The 17,014-nt window shown below is 42.7% G+C and overlaps 1 protein-coding gene across 13 annotated transcripts in view; it reads right to left on the bottom strand.

Moving 5' to 3' along the window:
- DENND2B (DENN domain containing 2B) overlaps positions 1-17,014 on the bottom strand; it is a 138,785-nt gene that overhangs the window by 78,610 nt on the left and 43,161 nt on the right. The window contains exon 1 of one of the 13 annotated variants that reach the window (XM_088667060.1): positions 602-717. The exons of the other annotated variants lie outside the window; for them this stretch is intronic. The gene's annotated coding sequence lies outside the window, so the exon portion shown is untranslated. Of the gene's footprint in view, positions 1-601; positions 718-17,014 lie in introns of those variants that run through there. 13 annotated transcript variants of the gene reach the window in all.

The following is a 17,014-nucleotide window of genomic DNA, read 5'->3' on the forward strand; positions in this document are numbered from 1 at the left end:
TGGTAGAATAACTGATATGGTACTGTAGTTGGAAATAAAGACCTTCATACTTCCTTCAATATGCTGATTAACACTCATGTAGCCAGATTAGGGAACCAGAGGAAAGGATGAACAGATCAAGAACAAACACCAGTCTCTAACTCTAGTGTGGGGAGAGATAAAAGTGTTTTAACCTACATTTATTTGCTATAGTTTATGACCCACTCTGGGAATGTTTTGTTGCTTGTAACCATTCTTAAGTTAGAACCCTTTTTCCCCCTTATAAACTACCTTTCCCCCCATTTAGTAAACTTCCAGTCTTGTTACATAAAACCTTGTGGTCTCTGCTATTTTTATAAAACACACACACACACATACACCATGTCTAAGCCAAGTTCTACACTACTTCAAACTGTTCTCAAGGAGACACGGGAGAGTTTTAGACTGGTTGGTGAAAGACAACCTTGTAGAAAAATAAAATATTTCACCTGGTGGCAGCAAAGATCTAAAAGGAAGGGTGGGCAAAAAGAAGGGGGCATTGTGTTTGGCTGGGGACTCCCCTCTCCACACAACTCAGGAGCCAGGGAAGCGGGAGTACCATACTACCAAGTAACTTACTTACCTTTGACCAGGGCATGGAAGACAGCAACTTCTCCCCAAAGGGATGGGACAGGAACCACTAGCCCCAGGATCCCTGGCAGGTAACTGATGCCATGCATGCCATTTCTGCTAAGGTGAAGGTCCTGTAGGAAAATATTCTCTTCCAGAGACTGCAGAATGTCTGCCCTTGCAAAAACACACACACACACACAGCGAAGGGAAGGGAAAGTGCCAGCACTCACGAGACCTCAATCCTGTTTGCAGGTACTCAACAAGGTGCTCACTTTTGTGAACGCTCACAGCATTTCAAGTTCAAGCCAAAACTATGCCATGAAGACCATGTAGAATGCTTTATTGTCTAATGAGGGACAATTTCTTTACACAATTCCCCTTTTTCCAACATATAGTGGCTAAAAGGTACTTTGGCAGGCCTGGAAATTGTGTTTCATTGGGTATTGATACACAGGCCCCAAAGCCAGATATTCAAGGTATTCCCAGAAGCAGTATTAAGGCCCTATTGTGTGCTTGGAATTCTGCTTGGAAATTAACAGGCACAGTCTAGAGCTTGCAAGCTGACAGCACAACTACCATGTAGAACAGGCATCCCCAAACTGCGGCCCTCCAGATGTTTTGGCCTACAACTCCCATGATCCCTAGCTAACAGGACCAGTGGTTGGGGAAGATGGGAATTGTAGTCTAAAACATCTGGAGGGCCGAAGTCTGGGGGTGCCTGATGTAGAATCATAGAATCATAAAATTGTAGAGTTGGAAGGGACCCAGAGGATCATTTATTCCAACCCCCTGCAATGTGGGATCGAACCTGCAACCTTGGCGTTATCAGCATCACGCTCTAACCAACTGAGCTATGTAGGAAATGTTAAGCTAAACCAACCCATGGAAAATCACCAAGTCTGAGCATGCAGTTTTAAAATATGCCTTGTGCACATTGAATCAGTCTGCCTGTAGCATGAGGCAATGGGGAAATGTAGGTCAGCAATTCCATATAAAGAAATGCTCGTGCACATTGATACCAAGAAGAGAAAATAGGGTTTAGAACTCAATATGATGCACCTTCATAAAAGGTTTGAGATTCACTAGTTTAAAGCTAACAACGTTTCTACATCTTGCAGGTTCCATTCTGAAAGAAATGTATTCATTACATTCCTGCTTCCAGGAGGGGAGGGCGGGGGGAGGTTAAAACCATCCCATTTAAATCCATTTTTTAATTTAATTAAAAGAAAAAAATCATATTGAGAACACTTGAGATGACTCCACAGAGAGATATTACGTAGAACAAAACACAGAGAGGCTACAAGCCTCCATCAAGAAATTTGCTGCTTCATGAATACATTAAATAATCAAATTCCATAACCTGCTAAAGTTGCTATTTTTGCATTAAAGTGTAATCATTTCCCAGTGCCTCTATGAATTCTCAAATGGCCATTTTTTTTAATAAGCTGGTTTTCAATAAAAGAAAAAACTAAGCAGGGGAGCTTTGAGAAATGTACAAAAAATGTTGCTGGCAAGTTTTCCCTGTTGAAAATACAATACAAATGTTACAGCAGCATTTTACGTTAATAATTTGCACAGCTCTAACCCTGGGCCTGGAATGCACAGCTGCATTAAACCTCATGGTTCTTGGGCTAACAGAAGCATTATCCAGGGTTTGTCCCTGCAGTATGAGCTTACTTTTACATGAGTTCAAATAACTTCTTAAAAGCACAGCCAACTCCAGCTGCAGCCCCCAAGCTCTGGTCAGTTCTCATTCTTCATGCAACAAATGAAACCAACTTCATCAAAACAACTCAATCCAAAAGGTATCCAAACTTCAGAAAAACGTGCCTGGGATTTTGGACCTCTACCAAAGCCAGAACTTGGATGAACAGCCCCCTCCCCGCGTCCTCAGGTGTTCTTTGCCTTCCCATTTTCTGTGTAGATCTTTGGCATTTGGGGCTCTTTGTGAGAAAAGGATGGGGAGGATAAATTTTTAATGTAAAATAATGAAATGGCACATTTCAACCCATACCCTTATGCCACTAAGTTGCGTTACATTACTATTTACCAAAGCTTCAATCACATTTTTGCCAGCTAGCTTTACTTGAATAATATCAGAGTCCATGATGTCCAACATCTTGTCAATTGTAAATAAAGATCTCATAGGCCTGTTTTGTGGCTTCCAAACGATTTGAATAAATGTGCTTTGTGGGGGGTGGGGATTGAGTGGTGGGGTGGGGGGAGTAATAGGGTATTAAAGGATGGGGTGTGGGGCTTTGGGGCACTCCTCCCCAGTGTTGCCTTTCCTTTCCATGAAATTTCGTGTTCCTTTTTTAGTTCACAGTAATGGAAACCTGAAAATATGTTTGAGCATGCCTATGTGGAAAACCAAAACATAGCTTGAAGTCACACATACAACCTAGAATGGACAAGTACTTTGACAGCACTACCTAATGCCTTCTGCTGAACCCACTCTCTCCAGCAGCAGACCCATCTGTCGCAAGGGCTTGTGTGCTGACAGTTTCTTAAGCTTCAGAGTGATTCCATTAAACATTTCTTTACACCTCAGCAGCTGAAGCGGTGACTAGGCAGGTCTCACTTCCATCCGCTAAAGCCAGAAGTCCTGCAATCAAAAGCTACAAAGGTTCCAAAGACTGGAGATTACATTTACTTCAGGGTGTTCTCCCCTTTTGCAGAGTTTTATCTGATTTTGGAAGTAAATTGATTAAAAAAAACTATTACTTTTCTGGCAGCTTACATAAAGTGCGCTTTCATTTGTTATTTACTTAGTCTCTGTATGGAATCTATTAACATAGTTAATGCCCAGAAATATTATCTAAAAGCTTTGGCGTTGACTTGGCAAATCGATAGATGCATACAAACTCAAGGTACTGCATAGCAAAGGCTACTTCACTAGAAAACCTTCCCCCTGTTGCATAAAGGGCACACTGAGGAATAGCTATATAAATATAACCCAGCCCATTTGAAATATTTTCCTAAGGAGCAGTTTTCTGTGTCACTTCTTTATAGTACTGGAATACTATTGGGAATACCGGACAATGAAACACTAATGAGAGAGAAGGAAGTATGGAATAGGTGCCTCTGGAAAGTGCTTGGTTTTTCCCCAGGTATGCCAAATGACCATTTTGTGATCTTTCCACACATGCTCTGACTGGAGGGAAAGGCAAATATCAGCAGTGGTGGGCAATGTGCAATGTGAAAATTTGGCACCCCTGCCTCTCGCACTGCAGTCTAAATCATAGTTGAAGTGCCCCTGAGGTTCCAAGCCCAGTGCGACCAAACCAGTCGTGCAGTGTTCAAAATTAGCCAGGTGCTTTTGACCACTTGTGACCAAATGAAGGTGCCTGGGTGCCAGGATGGCACCTGACATCTCTGCCATCTGGGGATCATTGTATCTGGAGTTTTTCACACACTAATACCCCATCCTGTAGAATTCTAATTTTTCTGCACAATCGGAATGAACTTCTGGAGCCAAATTGCTTTTTCTGTGCAGCCTGAGCAGGAGCATTCACCATTAAGAAAAAGAGGTTGGAATAGGAATAAAATGGCAACTAGACATTCTGTTTTGACGACTGCAGCAATGGTTTAAGGAGCCTAGTTTAAATATCTGAGTTTCTAACACAGCAGTCACGCTCCCCTAAATCCACCTCTGATATCAACCACTTAGCCTTCACACAATGATCTGATATATAACCAATTACCTGGGGAAGTAGGGGGCTCCCAAAGCAATAATCTGCAGGAAATTATCTAGCTCTGGATTTGCTGCATCCAGTTTGACTAGATGGCCTACAAGACCCCTCCCAATTCTATGATTGTGTATGTGGGCACAGTGACAATCATGTCTTCTTCATCCCCTACCTCTGCTTTCAAAGAGGAAAGTTGAGGTAGCCAAAGCCATGATCATAAGGAGATTCTGTTACAAACTGTTAATGCCCAGTGCATCTCCCCTCACAACCCCTTTCCCCATAAACATAAAAGGCGCTGGTGACGATGCACAGAATATAAATCCATTTAATGGAGAAAACACCATATAAAGCACTTGATTGTTTACAGGAAGCTGTTGATGCAGCTTCAAATCAACTGGGCTATGTTGCTATGATGAGCATTAGGAAGGAGGAGGGACTCTGCATTCCTCTTGTCAACTACTGGTATTTCCTGAAAATGCTCTGCAGCAAAATCTAGGCTTTATACAGCACTATGCTGAAGGCAGGCAGTTTCCTCTCCAATTGTGACTTTTATTTCACATATGACAGAAAAACCAGCACTAAAACTGTTAGTTTTATTGTTTAAAAAGTGATATAATATGAAGGGACAGAGATGGCGCTGTGGGTTAAACCACAGAGTCTAGGACTTGCTGATCAGAAGGTCGGCGGTTCGAATCCCTGTGACGGGGTGAGCTCCCGTTGCTCAGTCCCAGCTCCTGCCATCCTAGCAGTTCGAAAGCACGTCAAAGTGCAAGTAGATAAATAGGTACTGCTACAGCGGGAAGGTAAACGGCATTTCTGTGTGCTGCTCTGGTTCACCAGAAGCGGCTTTGTCATGCTGGCCACATGATCTGGAAGCTGTACGCCGGCTCCCTCGGCCAATAATGCGAGATGAGCGCCACAACCCCAGAGTCGGTCACGACTGGACCTAATGGTCAGGGGTCCCTTTACCTTTACCTATAATATGATCCAAATGGCAACTAAGCCAGAATTTTCACATGGTCTCAGCAACCTCAGATGGAACTATGACTCTACCAGGTTTCATAAAATGCTATACATAAAAGTCTGACGCAATCACAAAGCTAAATTTGTCCAGGAAGTCAGGCTGCATCCTAAGCATAATGGGATTTTTGTGAGTTTTTTTAATTGCAGGCTACAGGTAGCAGGAATCCTCCAAGACTTCTGTGGAAATTTTTTAATGAGAATTAACTCTTCTCAAACTTGTACCACCCTCTTGTATCCCAGTCTACCTCAGCCAAGAGAACGCATGAGAGAACTGGGATTCATATATATATATGGGGGGGGGATAATTTGGCTGAAAATGAGAGAAATCCACAGATCATATGGTTTGCTACTTCCAAATTTCAAACTTCAAGGCACAAAGGGTCAACCAGTAGCCTGCTTATTTTTTGCAACATTCTTTGCAGAAAGGCTAGTAAATGAAACAACAGACAGTACTGTATCCAGCAAAGTAGCACCTTTAGCACATGACTTCTGGCTAAGCCATGGAGTTTGTCTTTCTTTTACCCTCATGCCCCTAAGTTTGTTTTGGGTTCTCCCCAACCCTCAAGAAGAGATATGGGAAGGAACAAGGGGCTCATGAACTGAGGAGACAGAGGGGAAATTATGTTACACAAATGGAAAACATTCTGCCAATGGAGCTACTTCATTGCCTACAACCCAATGGGCCTGGATTCAACTAAACAGCTGTGCTAGTGTGACTGAATGCAACAAGTCCCCCTAGCGCAACAGGGCTTTCCCTACCATGCACCTCCTCCCTGCCCCCCTATATAAACTCTGGTAAGATTGAGAGAACCCCACTGAGAGAACAGGGAAGGGGAAAATGGGAGAACATTCCATCTGGCAAGCTGAACAATCATATGCTGCCTTCTAGGTAAGCTAACAAAAAGAAATTATTAATACCCTAAAAAGATATATACTTGCATCACAATGAGGTAAAAAAAAATTGTTGTTTTTTTACATGGTGTCAGTAACCTCCATTTAGGAAAACAAATATCTACCACAGTGCTTATAACTTCACACGCATACACTTCAATTATGATGGTATAACAGTGATATTTGTTGTAAAGATGTACTCATTTAAGTGTGTCTCTCTGTACATGCAGTCCTTTGCAGTCCTTTATAAACTCCGTTCCAAGAAGCCAACCCCAAACATGCTCAACTTTGTCTGGGATTCCTAGACGTCTGAGTAGAACCATTTGCCTAAGCTAGAGTTCAGCACCTGGGGATCCTTTATGGGAGAATAATGGCTTGGCAAGGAGAGCTGCTCTCCACAATCAGAATTTCTGGGATTGAGGGAGATTCCACTTCTTTGTTTTGTTTTTCAAACCAAGCCTAGAACAATATTATGAGAGAAAACTTGCCAAGACTTATCCAGAATAATATGGATTGTTCCAGCAATTTACAGCCAAAAGGATAGGATTACTGGGCAGCTCCAAAACTAGATAGATAGATAGATAGATAGATAGATAGATAGATAGATAGATAGATAGATAGATAGATAGATAGATATAGATAGATAGATAGATAGATAGATAGATAGATAGATGATAGATATAGATAAGCTTTCACTGGGGGCTAATTAAGCTAATGTGGGATTGGAGGACAGATGGCATATAGCCTCAGCGGGCCTAGTCCTGATGTTAAATGTCTCCTTGAACAGCAGCCTCTTGGAGACAGCAGCTTTTGCAGAGAGCTAGGGGGCCTGAAGTTAAACTCTATTCCTCTCTCAGCTACGGTAGCTGCCTCCCTTCCACTCACCTCCTGCCACCGCCGCTTATTTACTAGCCCTACCTTGCTCTTTTAGCTTCTCTTAATCATTTGCTTCCCTGAGTTATCCTTGTCTGCCTGAGGGTCCCACCCCAATTTTCACACATCTAGCAAAGGAGATGTTGTTGATCTGCTGCTATGCAGTCCTACATTTGTTGCCAAAGTGCCACATTTAGAACCACTCATAACTCAAATGCCGCTAAAATAATAGCAGGCTACAATACCACATAACCATCATCTCCTATTTTTTATTAAGAAGAGCTGACAAAACTTGCAAGGCACAAAATATAATTAGTGGTTCAAAACTATGCCCTCACATTAAACGTTTAGGCAGACAAAGAGTCTTCTCAGTGGTGGCACCCGAAACAAAGCACCTACTTTATTGGCTTTTCAGTGTTGGGTAAAACGTTTTACTCTCCTAAACTTTTAGCAGATAATATTTTATGCACTTGCTTATACTGCTGCTGATTGCTTTATTTAATTTCCTATTGATATGTTTTAATTAAATGTTTTAACTATTGTTTTTACCTTACTTGGAAGTTTGCTTTTACTGTAAGATAGGATAGAAAGAATTTAAATACATACTGGTTTGCTTCCCACACTCCCGCTACGCACACTTATGCATTCCCATGACACAATAAGCCAAACTATGGCTTATTTATTGGGACTGGGTGAACATGCATGCTCCCAGAGAGGAGCTTTCAAACATTGTTTGCTCTTGCACTATGCTGAGTTAAGTTTGTCTTCCTCTTCAAGTCACCACCAGCAGCAACCTCTGCGTCCTCCTCCTCATTTGACACAGCAACTGCTGCCCCAGCCTCAGACCAGTCAGAATTGCAGGGGTCCGCGTACTCTCCTTGCTCATCATGAGCTGTAGCCAAGGTTTGCAGCCAAATACTGTACCCTTCCTTAATGAGTTCTGAGACTGCTTGAACTTGCCTTCATCTGTTTGCTGTTTGATTGGACAGCAAGGGATCATTCACAGTGCTTGGCACTTTAACTCTTCAGACCCTTTTGGAAGTATTGCAAGCCCATCCTGTTTTGGATTATGTACAGCATTGTACTTGCATGTAATTCTGCAATCATTGTAAACTAATCCATCAAGTTTAACAGATCACTAAATCAAATCCCCAAGCTTTACTCTTTAAAAAAGTGCTGACATCTCTTAATCTATATCCTGTCTCAGGACTAAAAAGTTAGATTGATATCAGGAATCACAAAGAATTTAATAATATATGGGTGACATCCAATATTACTTAAGCATCTCAAGTCCATTTAATCCAGTGGGTCTACTCTGAATATGACTTAGTTGGATATCTCCCATATAACTGTCCAGGCTCTGGCATCGCTCAACTGGAAAGTCTTATTGCTTCAAAAGAAAGGGCTGAGAGCCTTGAACCACATTCTGTATAGAAATACTTCTTCCTATATACCCAATTGCCAATAAACCCTTAATACATTTTCCACCATGTAGATTTGGATGAAAACAGTATCTAATTTTTCAAAGAGCTCATCTGCTCCTGTTCCTTCGTCCCCTCTAGAGTCATAATCCTCTCACTGTGACATGAAAGACATTTTGCACAATGGCCAATTGTTTGTGATATCACAAACCCGGGATTATGATTTCAAAAAAAGACTGAACAACCAGAGCGGCTGAGTTGCTTAAAGAGCAAAGAGACTCTTTTCATGCAAATGTCCTGATTAATAAACAACAAAAGGAAGCACGGACAAAAAAACAGACATACAACCAAAGGGGCATTTTATAATAAGATTTTTCTTCCAACTTTTTGATAAGCTCACAGTAGCCTTTAAAATGCACGCAATCCATTGAAAGGTTGCTGCAGTCTGCAGTTCATGCTATAGAAGGCATGCTGCTGAGTTGATAGATTCTGTGGACATTTATTGTGGCCCCCAAAACATTTAGCACTTTGTAGCACAAGAAAGTAATGTGTGAACTGAGATGTGTTGCATGGGTTAGGTACTAGGCCTTCTGTCTGCCAAAACAGGCTCCATATATGCATGGATAAAAGAGAAGTCAGATTTCCAGAAAACATGGCATGGGTTGTTTTTCTGCCCAAGCCAACATCAATATATTTTGCAAAAAGAAAACAAGAGGGAATATGAAAGCCCACATTACTAAGCAGCGGCCCTGAGAAATCCAATCCACAGAGTGACGCTGCCCAGTGACCACCCTGCTGCACCAGGAGTGTGGGCCCTCCAGCAGTGCAGTTCAGAAGAAACGCAAACACTGCTCTGGAATAGTGGGAAAATAAATGGGCTTGTATAATATGCTTGGCTAGGCAGAATGTATTATAAAGCAGAATGTTTCCTTCTGAGCTCTGGGGTGCCTTTGGCTAATGCCTATAACCCACAGTGTGGGAAAGTGAGAGCCAATGAGAAATTCCTGGCGATCCTTCTACACTGTAGATTCTACACAGCCTCATCAAAGAACTGGAAAGTACCTATGTCATTCCACCTTCTGTAATTCAGGTTCTCAGACTTTAAAAAATGGTCCTTGTGAGTTCTTCCCTGCACCTGGTCCTGTGCCACATAGCCGTTAAAATCAATGTACAGTACAATCAAAAGTGGATTTCAAGCAGTGCAAGAGGCTCTGCAGGGTGTCATGGTTGGATCTTATAAAGTGACTTGAGAACCAAGCAACAAAACACAGATACATCAAGACCAGGGCGGGGGATACATTGGGGTGAGCAAACAGGGAGCCACCACTGAAAAGCCCTGTCCCCATGTTGCCACCCTGCAGACCTTCCGTGAACGGGCCACTTGAAGAAGACCCTCAGATGACAATCCCAGGGTATGGGTTGGTTCATATGTGAAGAACCGCCCTGAGAACTTTGGGTATAGGGCAGTATAAATTAAATATTGTGGAATTAAATTAAATAAAGAGGAGGAGGAGGAGGAGGAGGAGGAGGAGTAAGGTATTGTGGTCCTGAGCCACATAAGGCTTTTATGGGTCAAAACCACACACTCCTCACACTCAGTAACACCAGCCCCTGGGTGCCAATTCGGCTCCTGTCTGTATAACTACATCCTGTATTCTGTTTCTTGGTCACACTGTAGTTTAACAGTATTTTGGAAATGGGGCTCTCAACATATGTCAGTTTTCCCCCAAACAGGCGCCCTCCAAGCGCCTGGGGCTGATGAGAGTCTAAAACATCTGGATGGCACCATGTTGGGGAAGGGTAACATGAGTGAAAATGGGCTCACACAGGCCACTTCCTAGGAACTTTTTCTCCTTACTCCTACTGACCAGCTTTTTTCCCCCCAGGGAATCCTCTGCTTTGTACCACGAATGGCCAAGAAACCATGGATGCTATTCAGAGTAGATCCACTAAAGTTAATGGACATTAGGGTCATTAGTTTCAATGATCTGACTCAGTTGGATGAGTCTTGAGAGTTCTTCATCTGAATTCCAGGTGCTTCACCTTGTTCCCATGCAACTTTTGCATACTGGCTTCAATTCATTTCTGCAAGCATCACTGAAAGCAGAGAATGTTTTCTTAACATTTATGTTCCCCTGTTGTCACTAAAGGAGGAAATACTCTCTGGCACTTCTCAGCTAACTCTTTGGCAGAAACCCTCTTCTGGCAACTTCATCAGGGTGTCAGAATAATTATTTCTGCTCCTGAATTCAAAAGCTAGAATGGAGTGGGGAAGGTATCAGGTATCAGCTTCTCACTGGGATCGTACTAGCAGTTCTCACTAAGTAAGCTGTGCAGGAATGTTGCTCTTGAGTGTGAAAAGTGTGAACCAACGCTGAAAAGCCATTAGTCAAAAAGAGAAGAAACTTTAAGCCAGGGGTAGGCAACCTAAGGCCCGTGGAGCGGATGCGGACCAATGGCTTTCTCAATCCGGCCCGTGGATGGCCTGGGAATCAGCGTGTTTTTACATGAGTAGAATGTGTGCTTTTATTTAAAATGCATCTCTAGGTTATTTGTGGGGCATAGGAATTCGTTCATTCCCCCCACCCCCAAAAAATATAGTCCGGCCCCCCACAAGGTCTGAGGGACAGTGGACTGGCCCACGGCTGAAAAAGGTTGCTGACCCCTGCTTTAAGCCCTGTCCCGTCCCCAAACATGGCTTTAGAATTTAGAAAGCCTTGCTGCCATCTTGGGGGCACAACCACACAGCAGTTTGGCCAGGCTAATGATTCAACACTCTTTATTAATGGACATTGGAGGAAACTAAAGAAGGAAGGCAAAAAAAGAATGAGTATGAAATTGGTAGAATTTTTTTCTTTACAGCAACAACTTTTTAATACAGCATTACTTTTCTAAAAGTTCAAAGCAACACTTGTTCCATCTGTAGCCTTACCCGTCAGTAATTTTATGTTGGTGTCATTCAGAAATCAGCATGCTAGCCACAATGCGACAGGTTTATCCTGCTATGTTGTGTTCCTATCCACTTCTGGGGTTGATTTGGATAATAAATATATATCTTTTGTTCATATGTTAAACAGCAGTCTGGAAAGCAAACTGAATACTATATATAGTATACAGAATCACGCAGCTATCTTTCCATTCATAAATTATTCCATGGAAAGATGGATGTCTGGAATGAACTGGAACCATGTGTCCAACAAGGGGACCGCAATTTTATGAAAGTGTTGCACATTTCAGTCTTGGAATGAATATTTTGCTTTGGCAATTATCAGATCTCCCTTAACTGGAATTGTTTGTGAAAAGAAATCCAACTGACCATGGACAAAAAAAGCAAATAAAACCAGTTATAAATCAAGTTATAAAACATGGAGCCAGATGCAATTAATTAACTGACTGGAACACTGATCCTAACCATTTGCTCCAGGGAACCTCCCTCTGTTACTAGTAAATTGTGTTTTCTGCATGCCACCTGCAGCTGAGTTTCAGCTGATGAGCAGAAGCTATAGGGCAGGCATGGCCAAACTTGGCCCTCCAGATGTTTTGGGACTACAACTCCCATCATCCCTAGCTAACAGGACCAGTGGTCAGGGATGATGTGAATTGTAGTCCCAAAACCTCTGAAGGGCCACGTTTGGCCATGCCTGCTATAGGGCATTCTGATAGTGGCACCACAATTATGAAACTCCCTCCCTTGTGTCAATAGGTTGAATCTATTAGTTGTGCGGGCAGATGTCAGACTACACAACTGATCTTTCTTTTCCCCATCTCCCCCTTTACAAAGGAGAAAAACAACAACACTTCAGAGGGATGGCGAGGGCCCAAAATAATGTGGACTGTGCTGTAAGAGTAACCTTAAAATGGGTGGAGATGAGACATCTTGCACCAGTAGGAGTACGACTAGACCAAGACCACTCAGCCTGATTTGGGGTGATTTCTCCCTTCCACTCTCACAACCACCAAAAAATTTTAGGAAGAAAGTGAAGAACTTTCTTTCCCAGTTATTTGTTGCTGCTACTTGAGGTCGGTTTTCAACCATCACTGTCCTGGTTCTGTTTTTGCTCTTTCTAGGTTAATTATCTGTAATTGCCTTTAAATGTAATATGGTTTTTATTACCGGTAGGTAGTTATCTACTTTGGACTCTTGTAAAGACAGGTGGGGTAGCAACGGATAAAAAGTTTGTATCACACTGACTGTACAAATGTGCTGGGTATCCCATTCTAAACATTTTTTTGCTCAGCAAATATTTGGTTTAAGCTACAAAATTTGAAAAATATTTCATGTTCCTTCTTTAAAACAAACGTGGATACAGTGAGCTATTTTTAGAATATTCTGGCTTTGTCTTTCAATTCTATTAAAAGAAATCTGGATGTTTGATTAAAATTAATGGGAACCATCATCCAACACCCTCATATTGGGCTTTCAACATCTCAGCATATGTTTCTGATACTGATTTTTCACTGCCTCATTAACTTTCCAATGTGATTCTTAAAACATTTCATTGCTATGTATAAAAGCTGAAACAGAAGGCCTAGCATGGGTTATGGAATGGCTGCCAATACAAAACAGCCTTCATAATACATGCAGGCATGAGGTGATGACAATATGAGTATCTAAGGAAGGCCTAAAATTATTGCAAGCAAATATACTTTTGTTTCAAACCACAATAAACCCTGAATTGTAAAAGAGAACAAATCAAATTCATTTAGTTTACTTTATACCAACATAAAGAAATCTAGAATCTCACCTCAGGCTTTACACAGATATTTATTCACCATTAAGTAATTTATCACTCTAGATAAACATGCATGTGTGGATTCATCCAGTGCTTTCTATGCTCCTCATAGCACAAAAATGGAGCACCAGACTAGGAGTGCAGGACCTATATAGCCCTGCAGTTATTGTTGGACTACTGTTCCCATCACCCCAGACCATTGTCCACGCTGGCTATGGGGCTGATGGGACTTGGGAGACTCAACAACAGCTGGATATTTTTCAATGAAAGCAATTCACACATTCATATGGAAGTCATCAAGGTAGGTCAATGAGTGATGTATATGCAACTCAGTCAGTACTTATTTCAGGGGAGAGGTATACTGCAGGCCTCAAGTCTGTCTGGAAACAGCACCCCCTAACCTTGAAGACCACCACCTTCTTGATTCCTGGTATGCTTGGCCCTTCTGTGGTCACTCAGTGGTGAGAAACAAGCACTCTCCACGACTGCAGAAGCCCTTCTGACAATTCTTATTTTTTATGTTCCACAGGTGAGCCTTGGCAGTGAAAAGAGATGCCAGTGCTATGCTCTGGTAAACACTGAACATTTTTTTACCCCTTTCATTTGGACCTAGAAGTCCTGGTTCTAATTACCGCTGAACTTTGAAATCCGTACCGGTAGATGTTGCTGAACAAATCACTCCTCTCAGCACCTGTTTCCCATCTGTAAAACAGGAATCTGAAACACTGGGTTGTTAGGAGGATGGTGAAAGAATACAAAGCACTCCACGGCAAGGCTGACTATAGGATTAATGCCCCTAGGAATTCTCATGCCCCTTCCAACTCTGGCAGTGGCAAAGAAAAGTTTCTCAACAAATTAGATAACACATTGTTTCTTGATCTGAAACAAGTGGCCAGTACTAACTGCAAACAGTAGTCCGGGCACATTGTAAGAAGAGCCTGTGTCAATCCTGGTTGATCACAGCCACCTGAAATCATCTGGCAAAATGTAAGTCTCAGGCAAAAATAACAAAAGACTGCATTCTACACTCCCAGTTTTATGGAAGCACAATGGTGTGAGGTATGCAGCTCTTGAACTAGGGCACTCTGACTCTGCAGAGGCTTCCTCCAGTGAACCGTGCAGGAAAAGAAAGCTAGAAAAGTACAGAGCTCTGCGTAGAGGCTCTTGAAGAAATAGCAACAGCCTGCAAACTCTAATGTCCTACACTAAGTTCATGCTCAAAATGGCCATGCTATATAAATCTATGTTCCTGTGTTTGCCTGCAAACTGGGTCCTGGTTTCAGATCTGCTATCACTCCTTCTCCCTCTTATATCTTGAATATTTGTTTTTACCAACAATTTCTCTGATGCAAGCCAAGATCACCCTCTTCCAAGTGCCCCCACACCCTACTTTTAGGCTCAGGTACATCTGACTTTTGAAAACGAGATGCTGGAGTAGCTGGATGTTTGGTCTGATCCAGCAGGGCTCTCCTTACACTGAGTTCTAAGCAGACTTTTGCCACAGTAGACTATATCATTCTGGAAATGCTCGATCTACCAGCACCTACATTCTAAACTGTGGTGCTGAAAGGTAAGGAGTCAGAACATCAGCAGAAGAAAACCGGCTGATAAAGACTTGGATTGCATATTTATAATAATTATAATAATTATAATTTTTTATTTATTCCCCAGCCACTCTGGGCAGCTTCCAACAAAATATTAAAATACAGTAGTCCATCAAACATTAAAAGCTTCCCTAAACAGGGCTGCCTTCAGTTGTCTTCTAAAAGTCTGGTAGTTGTTTTTCTCTTTGACATCTGGTAGGAGGGCGTTCCACAGGGCGGGTGCTACTACCGAGAAGGCCCTCTGTCTTGTTCCCTGTAACTTGGCTTCTTGCAGTGAGGGAACCGCCAGAAGGCCCTCAGCGCTGGACCTAAGTGTCCAAGTAGAACGATGGTGATGAAATGAACTCTAGTTCATGAAAGTTAATACCATAATCAATGTGTTAGACTTTCAGTTGCCACAAGACTGTTGTTTTTACAGTCTAAGCATTGTTGTAAAGCAGAGTGCATACACACACACAAAGGACAGGCTATATTTATAAGGTAGTCTGCCACATGTTTCTCGGAACAAGTTACTAGTGATGTGGTGACACCAAAAGTAGAATCTGGAGCTTCCTTCACTTGGGACACTTGATGCTTTGGCAGCCACAGATTCACAAGACATTTATGTGTGCAGATTTTATCCAGCACCTCTACTGCATGACCTTCTGTTTCAGATACGTTGCATTCCCCACAGTAACTGCATTGCTGCGGAATTGCTGAGGAAGTTCAATTATTTCTCCTTGCAGCAAGGCTGTGAGATTCAGAAAGCTGTTTGAAATGTGACTGAATGTCAATTATTGGAACCTATTGCTATGACGCATGGCATAACTGCTATCTGTATGCACGCACATACTTTGTCATGATCCAGTGCTCAATCTCCAAAAATTGAGCTGAAACTAATTAACTGGAAGCATATCTGGCGCTGTGGTGCAAAGCTCCCTCCGGCACCACCACCCGGTTTTCCAGAGATTTTTAGGGAGGACGGCACTGCCGGCGGGGCTGGAGGGCGGCTCCTCTGGCAGGAAAGAGGCGGAGGCTGGACATGGCACCTCCTGGCTCAGCTGGCCGCTTCGTACCACGGTCACCATGGCAGACGAAGGCTCTGGGCGTGGCGCTGCTTCGGTGCGACATGGCGGAGGTGAGCGAGGGCGGCAAGCTGATGCCGGGAGGAGCCACGTCCAGCCTCCGCCTCTTCCCTAGTGACCTCTAGAACTTGGTGCCCTACCACCCCGCACCACTAGCCTCTATGGGTAAGATGCCCCTGACTGGAAGAGAAAGTATGGGGAGACCCACTGGTAATTTCTCACCCTTACACACACACACACACACACACACACACACACATCATACTTCATATTTGACCATGAGATTTAAGCTGAAGTGATAGTGGATTCTCCAAATTTTCCTTGAGATTAGCCAATTCAGCTCCCTGGCACGCCCTGCACGGAGGACGAGTGCTTCCCAACTGTATTTTGAGTGTGCATTGCCCTTTAAAAGCTCTATATGTGGACTGGATGTTGCACAATTCCCTTTGAGCAGAGGCTCACAGGAGAACACTTTGAACAGGTAATCTGGGCAAGCCTATAAAAGGGATTATAAACAACAGCTCTTCCTCTTGGCTCAGGAAGACTGAAGCTTTTGAGAACTGATGGCCTTTGGTGTAGGATCTTGCATGCCCTTGGCTTCAATTCCACAAATCCGTTTGTTCCAGATGGTTGTAAATCCCCAAGAAATGTCAGTGCAACCCCATAACAGTATTTGCATTAGTTTTCTACTGCCCATCCAAGTCAATTAGCAGTAAATTAAAACCAGCAGGGGTTATAGTTCTTAATGTATTCTAGCAGAAAACAAACAGGAGTGTGTAGCAAATAAGAAAGGCCAGTCGCAGCACTGAAACTTGTATTAACTTCTCTGAGTGGTATTTTAGTAGATGGGAATGAAAAAGAAGAAGAAGAAGAATGTGCTCATTTTATAAACTAGCAACCAGAAATTAGAACAGGTTACTGGCGGTTCTGTTCCCCCAATGATCTCCTATTTTTATTGTCTCACATTATTATTAGCTGTGGCCTTGGTGTTGCCTAAAAGCATAAGACGTATAAGCCGGTTGTTACATTAGGCTGGCTCTTCTTATTTCGTACTAGTCCCGTCCATGAGGAAGAGTCCATCTGTGCAAACTCAGGACATCTGCCAGGCCCTTAAGCTCAGGGTGA

The sequence above is a fragment of the Zootoca vivipara genome, chromosome 1 (genome assembly GCF_965207765.1).
Source record: "Zootoca vivipara chromosome 1, rZooViv2.hap1.1, whole genome shotgun sequence".
Taxonomy (NCBI): Eukaryota; Metazoa; Chordata; class Lepidosauria; order Squamata; family Lacertidae; genus Zootoca; species Zootoca vivipara.